The sequence below is a fragment of the Natrix helvetica genome (assembly GCF_964273705.1).
Source record: "Natrix helvetica genome assembly, chromosome: 4".
NCBI lineage: Eukaryota > Metazoa > Chordata > Lepidosauria > Squamata > Natricidae > Natrix > Natrix helvetica.
Window position 1 is genome coordinate 86,066,397 of NC_138550.1, and position 24,729 is coordinate 86,091,125.

At 36.0% G+C, this 24,729-nt stretch overlaps 1 protein-coding gene across 5 annotated transcripts in view; it reads right to left on the bottom strand.

The window, feature by feature from the left end:
* The window catches only part of CDH12 (cadherin 12), a 790,632-nt gene that overhangs the window by 537,323 nt on the left and 228,580 nt on the right, over nucleotides 1-24,729 (bottom strand). For all 5 annotated transcript variants that reach the window (XM_081952523.1, XM_081952525.1, XM_081952524.1 and 2 more), the window contains exon 2: nucleotides 20,454-20,540. The gene's annotated coding sequence lies outside the window, so the exon portion shown is untranslated. The remainder of the gene's footprint in view (nucleotides 1-20,453; nucleotides 20,541-24,729) is intronic.

Genomic DNA, 24,729 nt, shown 5'->3' on the forward strand with positions numbered 1-24,729 from the left:
TGAAAGGGGTGCAGAAGGGGAACCAAGAGATTGAGATCCACCAGATGAAAACAGAATTTGAAAGAATGTCCTTTTTCCTTAGGTTTCAAAATGTGGTTGAGGCGTATGATGAAGATTTAAGGGACATCATGACAAACCTTTTGGCTGAATATATTCAAAAAGAAAAACAACAGATGGGGTGGGACTTGGATCTGGTTTATAGAGTAAACTCAGCATACGCTAGAACACACAATGTTCCAAGGGAGGTACACATTAAATTTCTTAGAAAGACTACAAGAGATGAGATTCTGAGTGCACAAAGGGGGCAAGCTTTGAAATATCAAGATAGAGAAATAACCATTCTGAAACAGATCCCTAAGAAAGTGAGAGAGAAAAGAAAAAAATATTCGCAATTAGCGAAGAAGTTATACCAGAAGGGGGTGTGGTTCAGATGGTTGATGCCTGAAGGCATGTTAATATTCTGGGAGGATACAAGAGTTAGAATCAACACAACCACAGAGGCTCAGGCCTTTATGGAAAAAAATTAAGTACTCCTAGATAAATCCGATGATTTTACACCAGATTTACAGGACACGGGAGGGGCCGGAGCCCTGCCGGCGGGGGGAGAAGGGGCAATACCAAGAAAACTCAGATCACAAAAATGAGTAAGAAAATCTGCTTGATATAAATTGATTGAAATTATTATTTGAATTTACATGCTGACAAAATATTGATATTTAGTATTAAACTAATTTATGTATAAATGAAAATTATGAGTACGGAGGGTGGGGACACCTCCTACATATTGTGACTGCCAAAATTTGTAACTTATTCCACCACCCCTTTCCTTTTTATTTTTTTTAAAAAAACCAATAAAACTTTGTTTAAAAAAGAAGAAGAAATGCTTCTCCCTTAATTAACATGGCTGAATGTTGTAATATAAATTGTCCCAAGGTCTCTGGGCTGAGAATAATTTTCAGAAGTGCTTGATCTTTATATAAGTAAATGCAAATTCATATTCATGGGATTGGTTAGGACTAACTTTCTGCGTCAAAGACATATTTTTTATTTATCAAAAATATCAGTGATATCACTTTAATCTCATAGTAATTTCCATTTTTAATGCTTATTGATGAACAGAACACAAAGGTTTTTGTGTAATTGTGCAGTCTTTGGGAGGACAGTGTTTGCTATATATCCATCATCGTGCATAGTTATTGGGTCCTATAAAATGTGCTGTAAGGAAACAGCCCATTAACCAAATGACTACAATGCAACCACAAGTTTCAGTTTTTCCCTCTATGTTGCATGTTGTACTAGGTAATAATGTTTCTCTTAATAACTTCTACTGTGCTATTAAGGAGTCTATCAACATTTACTTTAAAGTAGCACAAAGTCCATATTTGCAGAATAAAATATTCATCTCTCAAACATTTGCATTATGTTATAGTAATGCATTGCCCTTTCCTTTCTACTTGACTTCCTTTTCTTCTGCCTTCACATTATTTGACATCATCTTCCTAGATACTTGGCTGCAGTCATACACATTTTTTTTAAAATCATGTCAAATTTTCTTTCATGCAGAAATACAAAATGCTTCAGATCTGTCAGGAAACAAAACTAAAGAGCAGTGAGTGCTGCTCAAGGAAGGGAGAAAGGAAGGAAGGGAGGGAGGGAGGGAGGGAGGGAGGGAGGAAGGAAGGAAGGAAGGAAGGAAGGAAGGAAGGAAGGAAGGAAGGAAGGAAGGAAGGAAAACAATATGTTTGAAATGAAAATAGAAGTAAAGTGAAGATGTGACAACATGAACTATTTTACTCTATTCTGATAAAGACTAACAGTCTTGCAAAAAAGAAGAATGTATGGCCAAAGAATCATAACTTTTAAGCATTTTGTCAAGCAGAATTTTCCACCAATATCAGGAACCTTGACAGGGATAGGCAATTTTTTTTGGGGGGGGGGATCAAGGGCTACATTTAATATTTTTGGAAAGCAAGAACTACAAAATTGGTGAGATTATATTATACAAGTGGATGAGAAAAGAATTTTGGATGCTTCCTCTGTGTTTTATGTATGATCATTTGCAACAATTCTGATTAAATGAGATACAAATGTTGCAAAAAGGATTTATGTATAATACATAAACAATGGATGGAAACTAATCAAGGAAAGAAGCAACCTGGAATTAAGGATAAATTTCCTGACACTGAGAAAAATTAACCAGTGGAACAGCTTACCTTCAAAAGTTGTGGGTGCTCCATCACTGGGGTTTTTTTAAAGAAAAGACTAGACAGTCACTTGTCTGAAATGGTATGGTATAGTCTTTATTGTCATTGTACATAATAAATACAACAAAATTGGGTTTCCTGCTTGAGCAGGGGGTTGGACTACAAGACTTCCAAGGTCCCTTTCATCTCTATTCTGATTGATTGATTGATTGATTGATTGATTGATTGATTGATGTATTCCTGTGGTTATAAACAGCCAACCTCTGATCTAGGATTTAAGCTCTAGGTCTTCCTCAAAAGATGGCTTTCAGATATGTTACTGGTAGTAACAACTCACAGAATTATCAGAAAAAAGGGGATAATCAAATCTCATCAGTGGTTAGCTTAAGGAGAGGATAGCCCGACAACTCTACTGATCAACTATTTGCCATAATTTCTGCCTATGTAATTGTTCCTGGGTTCCATATTAGCATTCCTATAAAGTTACTTGGTTGATGGTTGCCTCTGAACACCAAAGTATACACTACTTCAGAAAATTGACAAGAAAGTCAGGATGGCAGAAAACAGCCTAAGGAATTTCAGAGGCTAAGCAAGAAGCACATTTCAAGAAAATGATGTTTTGTGCTTAGAAGTGCTCAGTACAAATTAACTCCTATCCCCACTTCTCTTCTACTTTCTAATGTTTAGTACAAACCACTGTCTTTATTTTGTGACAAAGCTAATATCAGATGAGAGTGAAAAGGAAGGGGAAAAAAAACAAAAGCTATGAAATGTAGAATATTGTACAATGCACAATAACGTACACATTTTTATTTATTTAACATGATGCTAATGATAATATTTTATGCAAAGAATACTTGAATGAAACAGGCAGTTGAAAATACATAAAACTAATTCAACTAAAGTCATTTTCTTTAAATACATTAATGAAAATATATTGCTAAAGAATGAAAGAATATGAGACTAAAAAACGAAGGGGGTGGGATGGGATAGGATATGAAAGGTGACAAACAGAAACCTAGAAAAACTATTTAATTGGATAATAGATCAAGTGAAAACATGATTAAAAATGGTGAATATATAAATTGGTAGGTGGCAAAGGGACCATGACTAGTTCATGGATGATAATGGAAGTTAGATGGTTCCATTTGTCGTCAAAGCCACCCAGTATCATTCACCTCATTCCATATCAACTGCAGGCTTTATGCTGAATCAGAGCACAATTAAAATTTGTGTTCTCAGTATCTCATTTTGTTCTGCATCAACTTCATGTCCTCGGGTCACAAATTTGAATCATCATTTACAGACAAACTACACCCTTAGATGTAACATATCTGATATTTCATATCAAAACCAGCATAGTAATGCAATGCTGCTTAACTTAAACTTACTGGTTTTGTAAAGATTAAATGGTTACATACTCGTTTCAGTAAGCCCGAAGGACTAGGTTAGGAACTGATAATTATGGAGAAATTCTATCTATATTGTTGCTTAAAGTTGATAATAACTTGATGATGATGATGATGATGATGATGATGATCATCATCATCATCATCACATGACACAAAGTAGAACAACCAAGCAGTGAAGGAAAATCATTCAATGGCATCATTTTGTTCTCTAGAATTAAACAGTCACATTTCTTCATACAACATAGCTTGAAAAGTGTTTCTCTTGAATTACCATTCAGCACAGCACCCCTCGGAAGTTTTGTGTGGCTTTATACCTTAATGAGTGTTCCAAAACTCAATGTATCAGGCAGACATACCAGCAGGAATGCCCATTTCTAAACACAATCCTTCATCAGGGTAGAAGGAACAGAACTAAATCAGGGGTGAAATGCTACCGGTTCAGGCAAACCGATTTTTCCAACGATCAGCTGTGACATGTGATTTATATTAGCTAATCTAAATTGCCTGGCACAGCAGATTTCCCCCTCCTCACTATTTGCTTACCTTCGCAGGTGCGCTTGTTAGCAGACTCCACCCACCCACCCGACATCATCATGACCATTTTTGACACTGTGCATGTACGGAGCATGTACTAAACTGATACCAAAGGTAAGTGGATTTCACCCCTGAACCAAATTAGATCTTATATCTCATGTCTCATTTTTTCCTGTTACTGCCTCTCAATGGCTACTGGGAGAGGACGAGGTAAATGGGAGAAGAAAAAGCCATCAGTAAGTGATATGTTTACCATGTTCAAAGAAAAGCATACTTCTTCAGTGCTATACTTAAGCCCAATAAACATCTGTCTGTGTTCTGCCTCAAGAAACCACAGCACTCCACAGGGGTTCCGCAATCAAAATGGGACTTTTTACAGTTAAAGAGCTTTCAAAAAAATCAGAATAATAAGCATTAGATTTTTGAAGTAAATCAAAACAGGCCACTCATGATACAAGCCTTTAAAATATACTCATAGCTGATCTTAAGAACTTTGGACTTCAGGACTCCATCATTTCTGGGAAAAGCAAAAGTGCCAGGATTTGTTTGAAGACTCACTTTGTTGTCAGTTTCACTTCTTCATTTTATTAGACTTCTGTCATATATTGTTAACTGTTAATACTATGGTTTTATTTCTTTTTGTTTCAGGGCAAGTTTGCCTTAATCACTTAAATCACAATAAGAACAAATAGGAAATACCAATGTTGACAATAAACCTACATCATATTTTCATAGTAATTGCTGCAATATAAAAGGGAAGGATGAAACATTTGCAACATACAAGGTCCCTTAAAATATCTGAATTATCTGGAATAAAGGTTAGGACACAAGAATTGCATGAAGCCATTTTTCTTTTCCTATCTCTCTTGCATAAACACTTTAATTTATTTAATGTGGGAGGCATTAGCTATGCTACCTTGAGTTTTCTAATATATATAGATGTATCATCATCATTTCCCTCACCCCAGTGAAGTAATACTTTGATGTGGGTGTGAGTCTTGTGTGCTCTGAAGAAGATGAGAACTATACCAGAGGCTCAACCATACTATACAAGTCTCATCAGAAGAGTCAAACAATATCTCTCCCATATAAAAATATGGTGAGACGTAAATTACAGAAACTCGTACTGGCTCAGTCATCACCTGGGTCAACAAGGACTGCACTAGATGTTAATGTTTTTTTGTTGTACATTTAAATACATGTAAACATAAGCCATTTTTATAACAATAAAATCATACCATGGCTATCAAATATCAAAAATATCTGTCAAGCTATCCAACTTCCTTTACATGGACAATCTGAAGCTGCCTGGAAAAAAAATCTCATTAAACAGAATCACTGCTGATCACTGTCCAATGTTAGGGCATATCAATTTTTCAATTTTCAATTTCCAAACATTAGGGTACTTAAAAGTTGTGGCATGCCTTGGGAATTTTAAATATATTTTGGTTACTTTAATATAATTTAGATATGGTTGGTAAGTACATAAATATCATAACTTTTTAACGTTTTGTTTGTGTCCATATATACAGACAAGATATTGCAATTGAGTTTGGACTAGACAAATATGCCATACTCACTATCAAACGGAGAAAAATTGTAAAAAGTGAAGGACTCAAGAAGCCCTATAAAAATAACATCAACAGTCTGTATGAAGATAATTACTACAAATTCCTGGGTGTCCTTCTAGCTGACAACATCAAGCCCACTGAAATTAAGGAAAAGATTAGAAGTGAATACATCAAGAGAGTAAAGAAGATCTCAAAGTCCAAGCTCAGTGGAGGAAATACCATCAATGCAATCAACGTCTGGACAATTCCAGTTATTAAATACACAGCTGGAATAATGGTCTGGACCCAAACAAAATTAAAAGCCAGGGATAGGAATGGAGCCCCATTTGGATACTATTGGCATTGACACATTCACCATCAGTGAGTTGCAAAAGGCAGCTTTACTTAAAACAGCTTAAATCCTGTGACAATATCTGTAGTCTTGGAAACAACTTGATAGATAGGCAAAAATGACAAATTCACCTGAACATCTGTCTGACTGTATAAAGAAACAACAACAACAGAGTGGTTAGGATTTCCCTTGTAGTCTAGTGGTTAGAATTCTGTCCCTAGTAATCCAATGTTTAGGATTCAGTCCCTGGTGGTATACTGGTTAGAATTTTCCTGGTGGTGTAGTGGTTAGGATTCAATCCTTGGTGGTCTAGTGGTAAGGATTAGATGGGGGGGGGGTTCTACTACTTAGAATTTGTTTCCTGGTGCTCCAATGGTTAGGATACATTCCCTGGTGATATAGTTGTTAGGATTAACCACTCACTGGTGGTGTAATGGTTAGGATTCAGTCCTTGATGGTCCAGTGATTAGGATTTGGTCCCTGGTAGTAGTAGTTAAGATAGAGGAATCCAACAAAGATTGTTTTTCATTTGGAAATGAGGCACCCTCTCCTTTGGCTCAGAAAGAACAAAGCCATCTAACTAAAGAAGTAGAAAAATTGCAACTGAGCATCTAGAACAGCACAAAAACATCAGAATAAGGCTGCCTGCAATGAAGCTTGTTCCAAAGAAACAGCTAGCCCAAGCACTAAAAAATGGAAATACTGCAATATCAATTATAAGCACAGTCACTGCAAGAAACAAACCAACTAATGTACAACACAGCTGCAGTTATAACTGAATACAAATACAAAATGAGCAAAGAAGGAAAAAAGCTAAACAATATGCCACCAAAATGGAAGATCAGACTGGAAAGTAAGATCAGCAAGTTGAGATCACAAACAATTAATTTCCATGCTCCATGGCAATAACATCAAGGGTTTGGATGGAGAAGATTACTATAAATAACTTAGTATCCTGGAGACAGAAGAACAGAAGAGTGTAAACTTGGCTAAATGTCTATTGAAATTCTCAATCATCCAAGTCCTGGCTGTCCCAAAGTTGCTTTTTCCAAAAGGCAACTGGACTTTCTTGCTTTTTCTTTGAAAATGTTTTGCTTCTCATCCAAGAAGCTTCTTAGGTTTAGAAGTAGTTTCAGAACTGAAGAAGTTTCTTGGATGAGAAGCAAAACATTTTCAAAGAAAAAAAAAACCAAGAAAGTCCACTTGCTGGAGAAACTGGAAAAATTCACAAAATACAAAGACCCACAAATAGAAATAAAATGACTATGACAAAAGAAAGCAAAGACAGTAGTAATAATAATAGGGTACCTTGGGTGAAATCCCCAAAAACCTGGAGCACCATTTAAACACTATTGGCATTAACAAAATCTCCATCAGTCAATTGCAATTCTACCTGGAACAGTTTACATCCTTCAGTGATAGCTTTAATTTTATTAAACAACAATATCTGCCTATCCTAGGTTCTTGGGAGGGACTCAATAGTTGGATGACAATGCTAAATCCAGTTTAAACATCTGTCTGACTATGTGATCAAGCAAAATAATAATAAAACTAAGATATATTGTGCACCTGGAAAACACACCCAGTCTTTACCCTCTAATGTTTGAAGAAAAAAAATACTCAGATTAGAACCATTTTTTAAAAAAGTATTATTGTTGTGTTTAAGGTTAGTAACTTTGTTTTGATAATTTATTTATGAGAACACTACCCTTTTCCAACATGGATTGGTGATACTTCTTTCCCTTTGGTAAAGTCAAGAGGAGAAATGATACTCAAAATCTCTGAGAAACATTTTTCATGTAGTACAACACATTTTATACTCCATTTCTTTTACCAAGGGTACTTAATCTTTCTTCATTTCTGCTGGATGTCCACATTTCACTTTTCTTGTTTTTTTTCTCTAGCAAACAACATAAGGGAGTGTTATACAGCCAGAGAAGGTGGCATTTTCACAAATTATACTAGTTTACACAGTTAAATCTACTTTGAAATGATGAAGATCACCACTTATCTGACTTTCCCCACTGTTTGCCTGTTCTAATGCACTCTTTTACTCTTCATTGATTGAGGCTGCTTTTTTTTTACTATATTACTTTGATTTCTAATGATCCTTGAGTGTTCACTACTGCAATGTCAGGTAATCAATCATATTTTGCTATTATTGTGCTAATAAAAATATAGAGATAGTTTTATCTGCAGGGGAAATCAAAATGGTAGAATGACTTAGCATTGTGCTGCTGCAATAAAACTTCATGCCTTCCCCATGTGACAACACGTGCAAGCCCCCAACAAATGAAACTTTCAGTGCCCCACTTTGATCATTTTGACAAAAGCAGAAAGCTTCAGTAAGCGTTCATGGATAGAAAAAATGGTTTACTGTTATTTTGCACTATTTATATATTATCTTTCATTGTGAAGGTTTTAGCTGATAGATACCCAATCTGTGGCTTTGGTGTGGCATCAGGTTTGACATAAACCTTTTCTAGACAGGACATAAAATAATTCTACAATTGTCATTGTAGAATCGTTCAGGTTTGTTCTCTCTGAACACTACATCTTCTTGGGTGAATTCTGATATACATGGCTTTTCCCAGAAAGAACCCTCTCAACACTGTCATGACTTGGTTTTATTATATTGGTAGTTTGTAGGCAATAGGTTAATTAGCAAAAGCAGCAGAAGTGTCTGGCATAGAACAAAAAGTCAGTCATAGATTCTCTCCTCCATTGTCAAAAGCAGAAAATGTTTGGACTGCTGCCTGTCAATGCAAGCTTGGCAGATGTTGACTTATTGTAATGTAAAGAGACTCAACCTGGCCTAACCATGTGCAGTATATAAAACAATAGGTAGGTCATGAAATCTGACCAAGACCATATTGTTAAACTGATAACTTCTGAGTACAATTGAAATAGTTGAAATATAAGTTGATCTCCCACTAAAATTATAGCTTGGGGCTGGTCACATTAATTAATACTCAAAGTAATATTAACCTAGGCACCCAAAAAAGAGTTCTTTAATAAGGTGACAAAACCCATCAGCTGGCTACTCATGTTAATATCAACAAGTCCATCTTATAACACAAGTCTATCCACTGAGTGTTCTCCATACATAGAATTTTAATTAAAAGTTTATAGATTGTCTATAACAGAGGTGTCAAACTCTTGTCATCATGGAAGTGTCATGTGACATATTGGGACTTCCCCCCCTTCGCTAAATCAGGCGTGGGCATGGCCAGCACGTGACGCATCTGGCCCACAGGCTGAGAGTTTGACAGTCCTGATCTATAAGGATCCCAGAAGCAACAGGAAATAGGAATAGCTGTCACTTTTATGACGCATTTTAGAATCATTTGATTACATTGTGACTTTGAAGCAGGCCATGATATAATAATTTAAGTAAAGTTCAATTGAGTCAATCTTTCAAAACTTCAAACTTAAGGATATTATATGTGATTGTGTTATATATGATTTTAACACAGTGGGCCATTCACTCATGAAGTATCCATACTCACAATTAGAAAGAGTGATTTATCATTCAGTTGTTTAATTAATGATCTCTAACATATGAGGTCCTGAAATAATTAATTTACTTAGGCTAATTTCTTGTTCTTTAAAGTTACTTTTAGACCTCAAATCAAACCAGATATCAGAAAAGCAGATGGTTTTTCTTTTAAAACTTCCCATATAATGCAGAAACAATCTGAAGTATTTTAATTCCACCCTGTCAGAGAAAGATTTTTTTTATGTAATTATTGATTGTTAACTCCCATATTTAAGCACAAACAGTATGATCAATCAGCAAGAGTAGCAATTAGGGTTAGCTTTGATTATAGTCTTTCAGTAACAATTTCAGCCATTAGGAACTGAGCTGAAACTTCCATTTCATTTCACATACACAATGACACCAAATAATGATCAGATGGGTTTGTTGACCTTTATGTAGTACAAAAGTAGAAGACAGTGAAATATTATTAGCTGGAATTTGTTTCACAAGACATATGGTGATTTGCATAAACTCATATTTGCTTTTCTAAGTGTTTACTTAAGCAGTATAATATTTCATTATTCTGTTTTCCCTCAATAAGCAGTATGATACTCAGAAAGAAATTTGTATTGGAAATAAAAATGTCTACCATCATGCTAAACAAAAAATGCAGTCCCAACTGTTTCACATATTTTGAAAAGGACTAAAGATGACAAACTTTCTTGTACCACATGTGTGCTTTCATGCAATGCCATAAATAATTCCTGGATATAAAAATCGACTAGTCCGAATATACTCCTAGCTGCAAGAAATCAAACCTCTGCACAAACTCTTCTACTAACTATTGAACTCATGAATTTATAAGTAAGTGCTTGCATTTATTCTCCTAGTACTAGGACAAAATTTATTTTTCAATTCAAAGGCCAACTGTTAATCTCAGAAAGTTCTTGGAGTCCACATGCAAGATGTTACTAAAATCCATGTGAGTCTGCTCCAAAGGTACAATTCTAATTTTACATAAATGTTTTATGCAGTTTTATGAAATTACATAAACACTCACCATTCAGACACAATTTTCAAAGCATTAATAAACATCCAAGTTTGACTTCTGGGGGCTGCTCCAAATGGTATGGATACAACCTCTCAGATATGATTTGCCATTGCCTTTTGCTGGGATTTTTTTCCCCAACTGTTCAATCTATGCAAAATGAACACCATCTTAAAATAAAATGTGTTTGCAACCCATCTGCATACTGCATTCAATGAAAAAAAATATTTACCATGAAATGAGGACTGAACTTTGGGTTTCTATCTGTTGTCATCCTTAGCACAAACTGTTAAGGATCTAGATTACAGATAAATGAGCTCTGGATGTTAGGATTTTGCATCTTTAGTACTGGATTAGTTGCATACCCTAGACAGATCTGATGCACAATTTTGGGGCCTCCCTTAGATTCATTGCTTTTGCATAAACAGCAGATAGCCAGGATAAACTTTGTAAATTCTACCTTCTGTGCCAATTCCACCAATTTTTGGATTGGAGGCTCTGCTCATAGTTACTTATTCCTTGGTCACCTCCTGCTTATACCACTGAATTGTGCTGTACATGAACTACCCTTGAAGACCATTCAGAAGCTGTAACTGATCCAGAATATGTCAACTGAGGTAATTATTGGTGTATTATACTGGGCTCAAGTAATACTACTACTTTTCAAGGTGCATTGGTTTATTTATTTTTATCTAATTTACAGGGTCAACCACAATCAAGTAACTCTGGACAGCATACAATAGAATAAATACCCAGTATATACCCAATAGAAAACATGGTTCAAATACAAGTTCTATTTACCATCAATAAAGCCTTAATAGCACAAAGCCAATTTATTTCCTAGTATTGCCTATTTCCAATTATGTCCACCTGTCCTGGGAGATCTGAAAATTGAACATTCTTCAGGTTCCCCCTATGAAGTAGTGTTATCTAATGGAACCTTGAGAGTTTTCCTTTTCGGTCATGGCACTTATCCTCTGAAATAGCATATGCTCAAGATTGGTACAGCCTCTATCCTGCTGGCCTTCTATAAGGAACTTGTTTGTTTGTTTTTCTTCCTCAGCATTGGCCAAGATGTTGGCTAGTCTCATCTGGTAAGTGGTTTGTCTGTCTTTTACCATTTTGGGGCTCAGCCTTATTGTGTTGTTTTATGTTCTACTTTCAGATTTTTTCATTTTAATTTTTTCATTGAACATTGTTCATGTTTTAATCCTACATTAACAATTTATAACTTGGGCAGTCATATAAACTGCAAAATCAAATAATCCTGAACAAATTTTGTACCACAAAAGTACAACTAATTTTTTTAAAAGGTTTCTCTTCCATGCACAGGAAGCTGGTATATCAAAAATGTCCCCCAAAATTACTGCAAGTTGGAACTTGGGACCAATAAGTATAAATTACTTTTACGTTATTATACATAAATACACTATATTTCATAATGCATAGATACAGTAAAGAACAGAGTGATCAATCTGTGACAAAGCAGCAAAATTCACATATCTGAACAGAAGAACTATTGATGCTGGTTACAGTTAAAACCATGGGCTAATATTTCTGCCAGTTTCTCCTAGGCTGCTCTATACTTCACTGAGCCACTGTTTATCATCTTGCTTTATCTGTTAGAATAGGACTTTTAAAGGAGAGAAAAACAATAGAGGTTATTGTCTGGATGGCATCGGAACCTATCAGATGGATCCATATTTTTCACCCAAAGCATTAAAATCTATTTAAAATGGAATGCTAAGTTAATTCAGTAGTTGAAGTATTCCAACACATACCCAACTGTTGGCTGTTGGGTTCAATGAGTAAGAAATAATAGAGTCCCCCCCCCTCAAAAAAATAACCCACCAACCATACTCACCAACAATCATTTAGTAGGAAGCAAATCAGTGTGCAGGTGGACAGAAAATGTTCAAATAAACCTTCTGATGATTAAAAATAAGTGCTGCTATAGAAATCTGAGCAGCGTAGTAATATTTGTCAGGTTTTGGACTGGATTTTTACCTGTCCATGTTGAGAACTAAAGGACAATATTCTACCAGTTGCTTTTGAAAAACTGTATTTTACAAAAGACTGAATTTGAATTTGATAGTGTGTGTTGCCAAATACACTAAGAATGATATGCATTTGATTTATTCTTGCCCTGAGCATATGTAGACCAGCCTGAAGTCCAGTTAAAGAATGCATTCTGAGTCCACCAAAGCTGTTCACATTAGTACTCCATCTAATACAAGATGAGTGGAGATAAAAATAAAAGAGGCAATACCAGGGGTGGCAGAGCTAATTAGGAGCACTGTTGTGGGTATAAGAAAGGAGGGGTTGGGACAGATGGTGCTGCTTTTAAAAAAAACACATCTCTGACATCAGCTATGACAGCCAAAAGCTAAACCACAAAGGTTGCATATATTGCAAGACAGAAAATGTCTCCAACAAACTGAATCATCACTGATTCTGTCTGTTTAGTTTTAGTTCTAACTTCCATTTTTATTTTTCAGCTGGGCAGCCTGCCTTCAGCTGTGCTTGTACTCATAACTTACAACTGACCTAAATAATGTTACACCTCTGATTCCTAATTATGCATGGCTTCTTGTGTTGTTTAAAGAGAAATGCCAGTGTCACACTTAGAATGAAGCAAATAAAAGGAAGAAGAATTGTTACACAAATTCCTTTGCTCTCTTTGCTTTAATGAAACTTACACTAAGTCCTCATTAGTGAATAAGCAATGTCTCCTCCTCAATATATTTTACAAGGTTCCTGGCCCAAGATAACTGTATCTAACACTGGATGATGAATAAGATGGGCAATATAAACCAAGGAGTTTAATACTGTATCATTTGGCTGCCAAATTTAACAGGATTGGCAAAGCAGATGGACAATCAGTTCCAGTGCTGTCTTCTGCTATGCAAAGCTTATGAAAAAAAAATCATTGCAAAACAACCATTCTTTGATGGGACAGATAATGCAATAGGCCCCTTTAAAGGAAGACCACTGTAAAAACCAAATGAATAAAAACTACAACACATTTTGGTCAAGGTTCATGAATCAAATAAAGTTATGGTTGAACCAATGTCTACAGATCAAGACATATCCCAGTGACTATGTAAATCAGGGGTGTCAAACTCACGTCATCATGGTATCATGTGACATATCGTGACTTTCCCCCTTTACTAAATGGAGGTGGGCATGGCCGGCAAATGACACATCTGGACTGTGGGCCATGAGTTTGACACCCCTGATGTAAATAGTGATACAAGTAAAGTTTAAAGCAAAGTACCCACTAAAATACAAAGTTGGTATTGAAAGAGACATATTCCTTACAGCTGCAACTTAAATAAAGAGAGGTTTCAATCAGTGCTGTAAAATAACTGACGCTAATCAGCTGCCTCCCAATTTAGATTTTTCTATTTTTTGTTGTTGTTGCAGCTAAGCAAGGGAGTACCATTCCTGGATGTAGATGAGATTCTGGTACAAAATCTGAAATGGTATGGCCTGAATCTTGAATGCTAATGCCACTCCCCCTCTATTGTTTGGGTTGGAACTTTCTGTGCCTGACTCCAGTTGCCTTATCTTAGTCCTCCTTCTAACCGAGGATATCTTTCTAGCCAGGGAAATGATAATTGCACTTGAAGCTACTACTTACACAGTGTAAAAACAAACCAACAACAAATGGGATGATTTAGCATAAATAATTCTGCTTTTTTGTGATATACTACAACAAATTAAACATTAAACAAATTATTCAATCTGGGATATTTGTTCTATGTGTTATTGAAAGCATTGTTTCCTCTGTGTTTGTTGGCTGTTCCTTAGTCAGACATCACCTATTTTCTCCTTTTAATAGCATAGTTAAGCACATCAAACTACTGGGAGGTTCCCAGTACTTTTGGAGACACCACAGTTATGCAATATTTTGGACAGGTGGTAGAGAACTCATATCAGTAGAGGTTTTTATGTTCTTTCTCACTAGAAGTGTCATAACAGCAATAATTTGGGTTATCATGAGTAAGTCACACAATTGCAGATGCAACTTGCAATTAACATCACCTGTAGTCCAAGCATGTCAGTGACTTTATTGAAAATTAAATGAATACTTTCCCAAAAAGATGTTTGTTTTTACTTTCCTCAATGGCATCATCACAGCTAATTGATTTTTCCCCTGTGTGTGTGTGTGTGTGTGTTTAAAAAAAAAGCAAAACAAAACCAAGAACAATATAGAAAAAGCTTGACACTTTTTTTTATCCCCAAAGATTACATGCACAGCAAGTTGTAATCCTTGGCTTTACAGTATTGCTTTGCAGGATTAAGAAGATAAATATTTATTGCTTTTAATCCTCCCCATGATTTATGAAACTCTGGGTAGCTTCTCCCCACCCCCTGAGAATATCTACAGAACTGTTTTATCTGTGGCTGTTCTATCTGTGGCTTAAATTATAGATAAATCTGTGAAGTAAATGGCAGATTGTTGTCCTCTAACAGAGAAGCTTCCTTATGTCTCCTGCAGTGGTCCCCTGATTGCCACAAAGAATGTTACTTCTTTGCTTGGTTATTAAGATCTTGAGGGAGAGGGATTCTATCAGAGTAAGTAGTGCTATAAGGCCCTGGATGATCACTTGTCATGCTAACTTGAAAACAACATGGCTATAACAGCAGCTGCATGAACTCATGAGAGAAACAACTGAAAGCTTTGGCTTCTATTGTTGCACAACATATTCAGAGCTCTTGCTTACTGAGGGGGGTAATTACAAGTTAAGCAAGATGTGCCTAATGTAAAGAAAGGATGATACATCAAACTAGTAATCACACCATTTGGATTAGTCTTCCATTTTGCTTTCTGTTGTAATTACATCAGGTAAAGGCAAAATTAAAAAGATGCACTATGGTTTGCTTTAAAAAGAAAAACTAGTAATCCGCTTAGGATGCAAGAATAGAGCTTTCTAAATTGACATTTTTCAGAATTGGTTGGGAATTCTGGGAGTTTAAAATCTTGCAACGTGCAGCAACTTGAGAGACACATATACGTATGTTGCTCTCCCTCACTTGGGTACTTTAGCCCAATAATTGTGCAGAGCAACAGATCTATGCTGGGCCTTTTTTGCCAGCCTTTCATAGCTCCTAAAAAAATGTGAAATATATTAGATTCATATCAGGTAGTCAAGTCAAGACTAATGAAAGGAAAGTCTAATACCCACTGAACAAAAGAAATATGGCAATTCCTTTGTTTAGATTCATTCCTCTAAAGATCTAACTTTAATATGCTTTCATACCTTATGTTGATGTGTCAGAGAGGAATTTGGGAGCACTGTTAGTATTTGTGTATTCTTGAATACAATTCACAAGATATTGTGAATACAATATTCACAAAGAAGTGTACTTGTAACCTTTTAATGGGATTACTAACCAACAACTATTTAGTTTAGAAAAGGTGATTGACACAAGTAGAAGGTTAACCCAATGATATGTGAGTCTTCAGTTATTTAGATATAGGGTAAATCATTCAGGAAAATGCCATCAGCTGATAAGTGTTCCTACTGATGATGATTTGTCTAGGTATCAAAAACATCATGAAAATGCTACATGCCGAGAAAAACCAAACCATGGAAACTTAAAAGATGGATTTCTCTCATCTTCACAAAAGGAAAGGAATGTATGCCAGAAGCAGCTGCCATGGTTGAAACTGGAACTTTTACTTGAAACATACACTTAAAATATAGTATCCTGTTATTGTAAGCAATGGTAAAGGAGAATAACTAGCATAGTTAGTTTGCTGGTTCTATGGATGTCTCTACCTTTAATCCTACCTCCAACAGCTACAAGTCCTTAAATATAATGTGACAAAATTAGTGGACCAGAGGAATGCCGTTGATATAGTTTACTTGGACTTCAGTAAGGCTTTTGATAAGGTAGACCATAACCTACTACTAGATAAAGTAGAAGAATGTGGGTTAGACAGCATCACCACCAGATGGATTGGTAACTGGCTGACCAACCGCACTCAACGTGTAGTTCTCAATGGAACTGCATCTACATGGAGGGAAGTATGCAGTGGAGTACCCCAAGGCTCTGTTTTAGGCCCAGTACTCTTCAACATCTTCATCAATGATTTGGATGAGGGAATAAATGGGGAACTCATCAAATTTGCAGATGATACCAAGCTGGCAGGAATAGCCAACACTCCAGAAGATAGGCTTAAGATACAGAAGGATCTTGACAAACTTGAACATTGGGCACTATCTAATAAAATGAAATTCAATGGTGAAAAGAGTAAGGTTCTACATTTAGGCAACAAAAACGGAATGCACAGGTACAGTATAGGTGATACCATACTCAGTAGTAGTAACTGTGAAAGGGATCTTGGAGTCCTAGTGGACAACCATTTAAATATGAGCCAGCAGTGTGCAGCAGCTGCCAAAAAAGCCAACACAGTTCTAGGCTGCATCAACAGAGGGATAGAATCAAGATCACGTGAAGTGTTAATACCACTTTATAATGCCTTGGTAAGGCCACACTTGGAATACTGCATTCAGTTCTGGTTGCCACGATGTAAAAAAGATGTGGAGACTCTAGAAAGAGTGCAGAGAAGAGCAACAAAGATGATTAGGGGACTGGAGACTAAAACATATGAAGAACGGTTGCAGGAACTGGGTATGTTTAGCTTAAGAGAAAGAAGGACTAGGGGAGACATGATAGCATTATTCCAATATCTCAGAGGTTGCCACAAAGAAGAGGGAGTCAAACTATTCTCCAAAGCACCTGAGGGTAGAACAAGAAGCAATGGGTGGAAACTAATCAAGGAGAGAAGCAATTTAGAACTGAGGAGGAATTTCCTGACAGTGAGAACAATTAATCAGTGGAACAGCTTGCCTCCAGAAGTTGTGAATGCCCCAACACTGGAAGTCTTTAAGAAGATGTTGGATAGCTATTTGTCTGAAATGGTGTAGGGTTTCCTGCCTAGGCAGGGGGTTGGACTAGAAGACCTCCAAGGTCCCTTCCAACTCTACTATTGTATTGTATTGTATTGTAAATTGTACTACATATTCTTGGATATCAATTAAGATACAAATAAACCCATCTATAAAAACTTATATCATTTTTAAGGCTTTTTCCTGCATAACGAATTGTAAAAATGGGAGTTGATGTATAGCCTGGCTAGTGGAGGGGGGTTAAGGGGGCATTTTACTTTCCAACACTTTCAGGATTATAAGAATGAGAAAAACCTAACAAGAGTTGGTGCATTTCTAATCTTGATTCCTATGAAGCAATTTATATCATTGCTGTTGCTTTTCTGTACTTTGATCTATGCTGTTACAGTTTAGACCAATATTTACCATATTTTTTCGGAGTATGACACACCTTTTTTCCTCAAAAAAGAGGCTGAAAATCTGGGTGCATCTTATATACCGAATACAGCATTTTTTGCCTTTCGAAGCCCCGCCCACTTCACCAAAATGGCCATGCATACCCTTATGGAGACTTTCAGATAGCTCCTGGGGCTGGAGAGGGCAGAAATGAGCAAAAATGAGCCGTTTTTTGCCCTCCCCCCAGCCCCCAACAGCACTCTATAAGCCTCCATAATGCTATACATGCAATATTTTTGACAAAAAACGGCCCAGTTTTTGCAAAAAAAATGGGCCATTTATTGCTCACCCCCCCCCCAGAGCACTCTGCAAGGCACCCCCCAAAGCTATTCATGCCTTTTTTTGAAGAAAAAAAACCAGGGCCCGTTTTTGTGAAAAACGGGCCATTTTTGGGAAGTTTGCAGAGTGCAAAAACTTTTTTTTTTTCCTTTTGGAAAGCTCTTTAACTGATCAATGAGAATTGCATTGATCAAGTGCTGTGCCAGCAGAAACACCTACCTATCTATTGTGTTTCTATCTCTATTTCTCTCTCCCTCTACCTATCTATCTACCTACCTACCTACCTACCTACCTACACACACACACTCTCTCTCTCTCTCCCTACCTACCTACTGTATTTCTCTATCTCTCTATTTCTCTCTGTGTGTCCCTCTATCTACACACTCTCTCCCTCTCTCTACTGTGTATATATATATATATATATATATATATATATATATATATATATATATATATATATATATATATATATATATATACATATACATATATATATCCCTCTCTCCCTTTATCTACCTACCTACCTACCTACTCTCTCTCCCTACCTATCTACTGTATTTCTCTCTCTCTCTTTCTCTCTCTCTATCCCTCTACCTGCCAACCTACCTAGTCTCTCTCTCCCTCCCTACCTATCTATCTACTGTATTTCTCTCTCTCTTTCTATTTTTCTCTCTATTCCTCTACCTACCTACCTACCTGACACACACACACTCTATTTCTCTCTCTCTCTCTATTTCTCTCTCTATTTCTCTCCCTCCCTCCCTTTATCTACCTACCTACCTAACTACTCTCTATCTCTCCCTACCTACCTACTGTATTTCTCTCTCTTTCTCTCCCTCTCTATCCCTCTATCTACCTACCTACTTTTTTTTTAATTTGCCTCTTCAAAACCTTGGTGAGTGTTATACTCCGGTGCATCATAGACTCCAAAAATATGGTAGGTTCAATATAAACAGACATTTAATTCAGAAACACATCTGCATGAGGGAATGCTTTAAAATGATGCAGGTTTTATACTGAATGGCATCTTTTCAGTGAGGGATTTATCACTTGTACAATAATGCTCATATGCAACCTATTTGATCTCCAACCTTTTGAATGTTGCAGGAGGAAGAAAAATGTCATTGCATGTTGGGGAAATAATATACACATTGTCAGCTGATAAAAGCTGCCATTTGCAAGTAGCAAAGAACCTGTGATCTTCTGAAAACCATTTCTATCCATTCAACACTCAAAGCTATTCTTTACGCAAGTGCTTTTTTGTTGGCATTTCTCCTTTTCAATTATTATAGAATATTGGGGAAATATATTTTAAAATCACTTAAATAGAAAAAACAGTATTCCAAACACCCCAATCTAAATGGGTTTCCCCCCCCCCCCCAAAGAATGGTCACATTTCTATTTTCAGGGTATATTGCTTCCAGGTAGTGGTGTGGTGGCTGAGGTGGAACTCTCACCTCACAATCAGGAGGCTGTGAGTGTGATCCTAGGTAGAGGCAGATATTTCTCTCACTGGAAACATTGAGATTATATCTGCTAAATATAACTCTGCATTGGCATCAGGAAGGGCATCTGGCCAGTAAACACTCAGCTCCATTTAGTTGCCCAGACTCCACCCCGCAAGGGATTATGGGGTCATTGAAAGACGATGATGATTGCTACCAAGACATGTGCCACATGCAAACTTTTTTTTAAAATCAAAAGATACTTCAAAGAATTTATAGCACATGCAATAAACACCATTCTCCAAATACCATCTGTTTACTGAATACTTCCTGGCCAAAAGGGCATGCTGTAGATTCCTTTCTTTCTTGAGAAAAGAAAATGGGATCCTGGAAATTGATCTTAATGGTTGTAGGTCTCCTCAGACTGATAAGGACTGCTCAACCAGGTCAGGATGGCCACAAAGCAAACAAATCAATACTTTTCCGCGGGGCCTTTGGAGTACAGACAATAATGTAAGGATAAAAGCTTTTTATTGGGACTGTTTGGGTTGACCAACATAGATGTGGCTTATCTTATCATGATGCATGCTTTAAAAAAATACTTTATGCATGTAACTTATCTGGATTTTTGAGTAGGTGAGAAATAAATAGATGTATGGGAATAAGTAAGTGAATAGTCAGATATTTCAGGATGTAGAGAGGATGGGGTGGGGATTTTAAATTCCAGTACCAGACAAGTTTGGAAACATCTAAATAAGATTTTAGACTTCAGTTATTATTTAATTTCTACCTGCAAAGATGAATCCACATCCTCCAAGATCTCAGTAGAGTAGTTTTAGCTTCTCATGTTCTGAAGCAACGAGGTCGAAACGATGGTCTGCCAAAATAGAAGAGGGGAGGAGGGGGAGAGACAAAAAGGTCTTACTGAAGACAGTAACATAGAGAAATAAAAGTTACAAACATTAATTACTTCATAGTGCAAGAACTTTGGAACAATGTCACAATTACTCTAAGTAAGGTCATTGTCAGGGGAAAAAATGCCCTGGGGAAATCTGAGATCAATGGACCGTGGCTGATTCCCTTCCGCATATCTTTTGAGATATTAAAAAATAAAATAAAAGTCTTTGAAAGTATTCTAATTAATAAACAAACTTTAATACGAAAAATAAAAAAGTAAATGAAACAGAAATAACTAATGGTTACATTTTGATAATGAAAGCTACGTCTGCCAAGCTGGCAGCCGAACAAAGAAGAAAGGAATTTTAGAATGTGTAACGCGTGCGCAATAAATCACTTTCAGATAACATTTTGTTTTATGACCTGCGCAATAAAGCTTTCTTAGTTTAACTCTTGAGTGTCAGTTTAGGCAGTTCAGGCCTAGCAAACTTTTTAACATCGTGACAGTTATGGTGAACTTCAGAGATGTTCCACCACATCATTAAAAAGCTTACTCTATTCTGTCTTTCCCCCTCCCCGCCCCCACCCCCAAGATTCATCTTCCCAGGTAGTTTCATTTGGTCCAGGTAGTCCTCCTTTCCCTGCTCATTTGGCTCAAATGTTGCATTTTAAAATAATAAATTATAGACATATATGTAAATCACATGCCCATTCTAAGTAAGATTTTGCTAGTCTTATTCTTTGCACTTCTTTCAATATTAGTGCTTGAAAAAACCCATACTTAAGATTCAGTTACAACGTCCTTCTTTGTTAATTGCTTTAAGAGGCAAAACTATATAGTGTACAATCACAATTTCATTCTTCTTTGATTCTGGAATCACTGGATACTTTTTAGTGTCCAGGAAACGAATAAGGTTTGTTTGGAACCTAATAGGGCAGAAGCAGAAAATTAAGAGTATTGGCAATTATGATATGTTCTTAGCCTGCAGGTATAATCTCCAGCAGTTTCCATTGTTTTATTTCAATTGTCCTTTATCCAGACAGGGAAGGGAAATAAACATGCAGTGAATATTTTTTTTTCCAAAATTGCCTCATAATGATTTGGAATCATTACTCCATGTGCATAGAAAAATTATGTAATGTCTTCCTGGTAACACTTAGGAAGGCTTAAGGGTTTTCTTTGGTCTCCATTTCAAAGTGAACCAATATATTCTGCAATTTTCAGTTTAATGCACACTTTAGAAAACAGCAGCAATCTTTCGAGTTGTATACATTTTTTCTATGCAGTTCTTTTTTCTCCCCAAATTTCATGGTTTAATATACAAATATATTTAGGAAATCATAGAACACTTTGAGAGACATTTGATTTAAGATAGAGAGAGAGAGAGAGAGAGATAGACATTATTTTATTTTATTATTTGTATCCCACTTTTATTATTTTTTACAAATAATTCAATTGGCAAACATATCCAACACAATTTACTCTTCCTATTTTCCTAGAACAACTCTAAAAGGTGGGTTGGTCTGAGAGAGACTAATTCGCTCAAAGTCATAGATACTTAGAAAGAGAGTTAGATAGACAGACAGAGACAGACAGAGAGACAGACAGAAATCTTTGGCTAGATGCAAATGTTTTGAAGTTGAAAGAGAGGTGGATTCCTCCTGGTTTGGACTGATTTTTCGGGCACTGAACCAGTAGTAATGCCGGCAGGAACCCACCCCTGAGTTGAAGAAATTTTATTGTCATGACTTCCTACATAATATTTGGGGATCTAAATAGATGCATATCTTCCAGAATTACCCAGGAAAAAGACTGATGATTAAATCACTTTGGTCTTAATTGGGATATATTCTGATGTATGTTACAGTTGATCTATCTGCATCCATAAAAGTGACAAAGCAGAAAAGTTCTCTTTGTTTTGAGTTTTTGAGGGAAAGGAGTGGGTGGTTGGAGAGGTTTTTAAAATGATCAATTAGTGATTATAGGCACCAGGACTAAGGTGGCAAATAAATTTAATGAATGAATGAATGAATGAATGAATGAATGAATGAATGAAAATTTATCTCTGACTTGTGCTTGCATATATTTCTCAACCATAAATATGAGAAAAGTGTAAGAGAGGTATCAATTCTGAGATCACAGTTGTCTAACAAATACACAATGATTCTATTATTATTGTTATTATCACAGCGGCCAGTTGTTTCGCCGGATTTGGCATTAATTACTAGTCAGGCCCCACATTATTATTATTATTATTATTATTATTATTATTATTATTATTATTATTATTATTATTATTATTATTATTATTATTATTATTATTATTATTATTATTATTATTATTATTATTATTATTATTATTATTATTATTATTATTATTATTATTATTATTATTATTATTATTATTATTATTATTATTATTATTATCATTATTATCATTATTATTATTATTATTAATAATAATGAAATTCAGAAAAAGCCAGAAAAGCTAGAGCATGAATCCAATCAATGGAAAGAGTAAAATAAATATTCTCACCGGGGTGGTATAAGTCAGTTTGGCCTAGTGGTTAAGGCACCAGGCTAGAAACTAGGCATCAGGTGCAATCAATCAAAATAATTTTGTGAATAAGCCAAAGCAGTTTCTTTATTGTTGTTAACCTATTTATAAGAATCTCACTACACTGATTGCATTCCCATCTGAACTGCCAGATAAGGGCTTCACTAATCCAGCCTATGCTTTTTCCTGCCCTAGAGTAACTGCATAATGTCTTTTCTCCATGCTCTCTTTTAGCTAGTGATTTCCCCAAAAAGGGAGACCATACATTTTAGTTCCACCTCAGTGGGCATGAAACACATCTGGATCACTTTGGGCCAATCACTCCCTCAGCCTTAAAGGGGTCTTGTGATGGGAAACATAGAAGGAAGGAGTAATAGATATGTTCACTCACCCTGAGTTATTTATAAAAATAATAAAGTTGGGATAAAATAAATAAATAAATGAAATGAATAAATAGAAAATTTTATCTTTTAGTGGAATATTGGAAAAATATCCTAATTCAATTTAAATCCAATGTTAGATACAGTGAATTTGATAATTACCCATAAATTAAATTGTTTCCACCTTCTGTAATACTGAAAAAATGCATAATTCAATGGAAACATTTGGAGGAGTTCTAGTATAACCAAGAAGGCTTTGGGGGGGGGGGGTGACATTATTCATCCTTGGGGCACCAGATCATGGGCTCTCTGTCTATTGTGCTTCCATGATTCACATAAATGATTTGGCATAATTTTAACGTCTACCTCCTGGCATACACATTCTTACTGGTTTTTAGAGGGATATTGTTTTAAATTTAACCTGATATTTTAAACTTTTGTATTGATTTATTTATTAGCTGTACAGTTTGGCATATTTTATCCTCCTCTTATACATGTATTTATACAGTTATTTCTACGTTTTAATCTGTTGTATTTTAATACGGACTGTACACCGCCCCGAGTCCCTTTCGGGAGAGGGGGCGGTATATAAACGCTAATAATAAATAAATAAATAAATAAATAAATGCCTCTATCCAAATGAGTTGGTTACAGGGATATAAAATAAATCTGCTAAGTATTTCTGTGGAAGCAGATTTGTGTGACCTGCTTAAGCAAAGATGGCCATACTGAACAGAATCCTGTAGCATCCATCTTTCTCTGAAAGAGAAAAAAAATGCACAAAAAGGAATTTGAAAAAAAATGTCTGTGGGGAAAAAAAGCATGTTTAAAGTTGCATATGCAATATCTATACATGGAGCTACCCTTTTATCACAAGTGGATAGTGCAATATAAATTTAAATCATGGCAATTCATATTATGAAAATGAACTTAGGCAATAAAGGTAAAGGTTCCCCTCACACATATGTGCTAGTCATTTATTACTCTGGGGGCGGTGCTCATCTCTGTTTCAAAGCCAAAGAGCCAGCACTGTCTGAAGATGTCTCCATGGTCCTGTAGCCAGCATGACTAAAGACCGAAGGTACATGGAACGTTGTTACCTTCCCACCAAAGGTGGTTTCTATTTTTCTACTTGCATTTTTTACATGCTTTCGAACTGCTAGGTGAGCAGAAGCTGGGACAAGTAACGGGAGCTCACCCTGTTATGCAGCACTAGGGATTTGAACCCCTG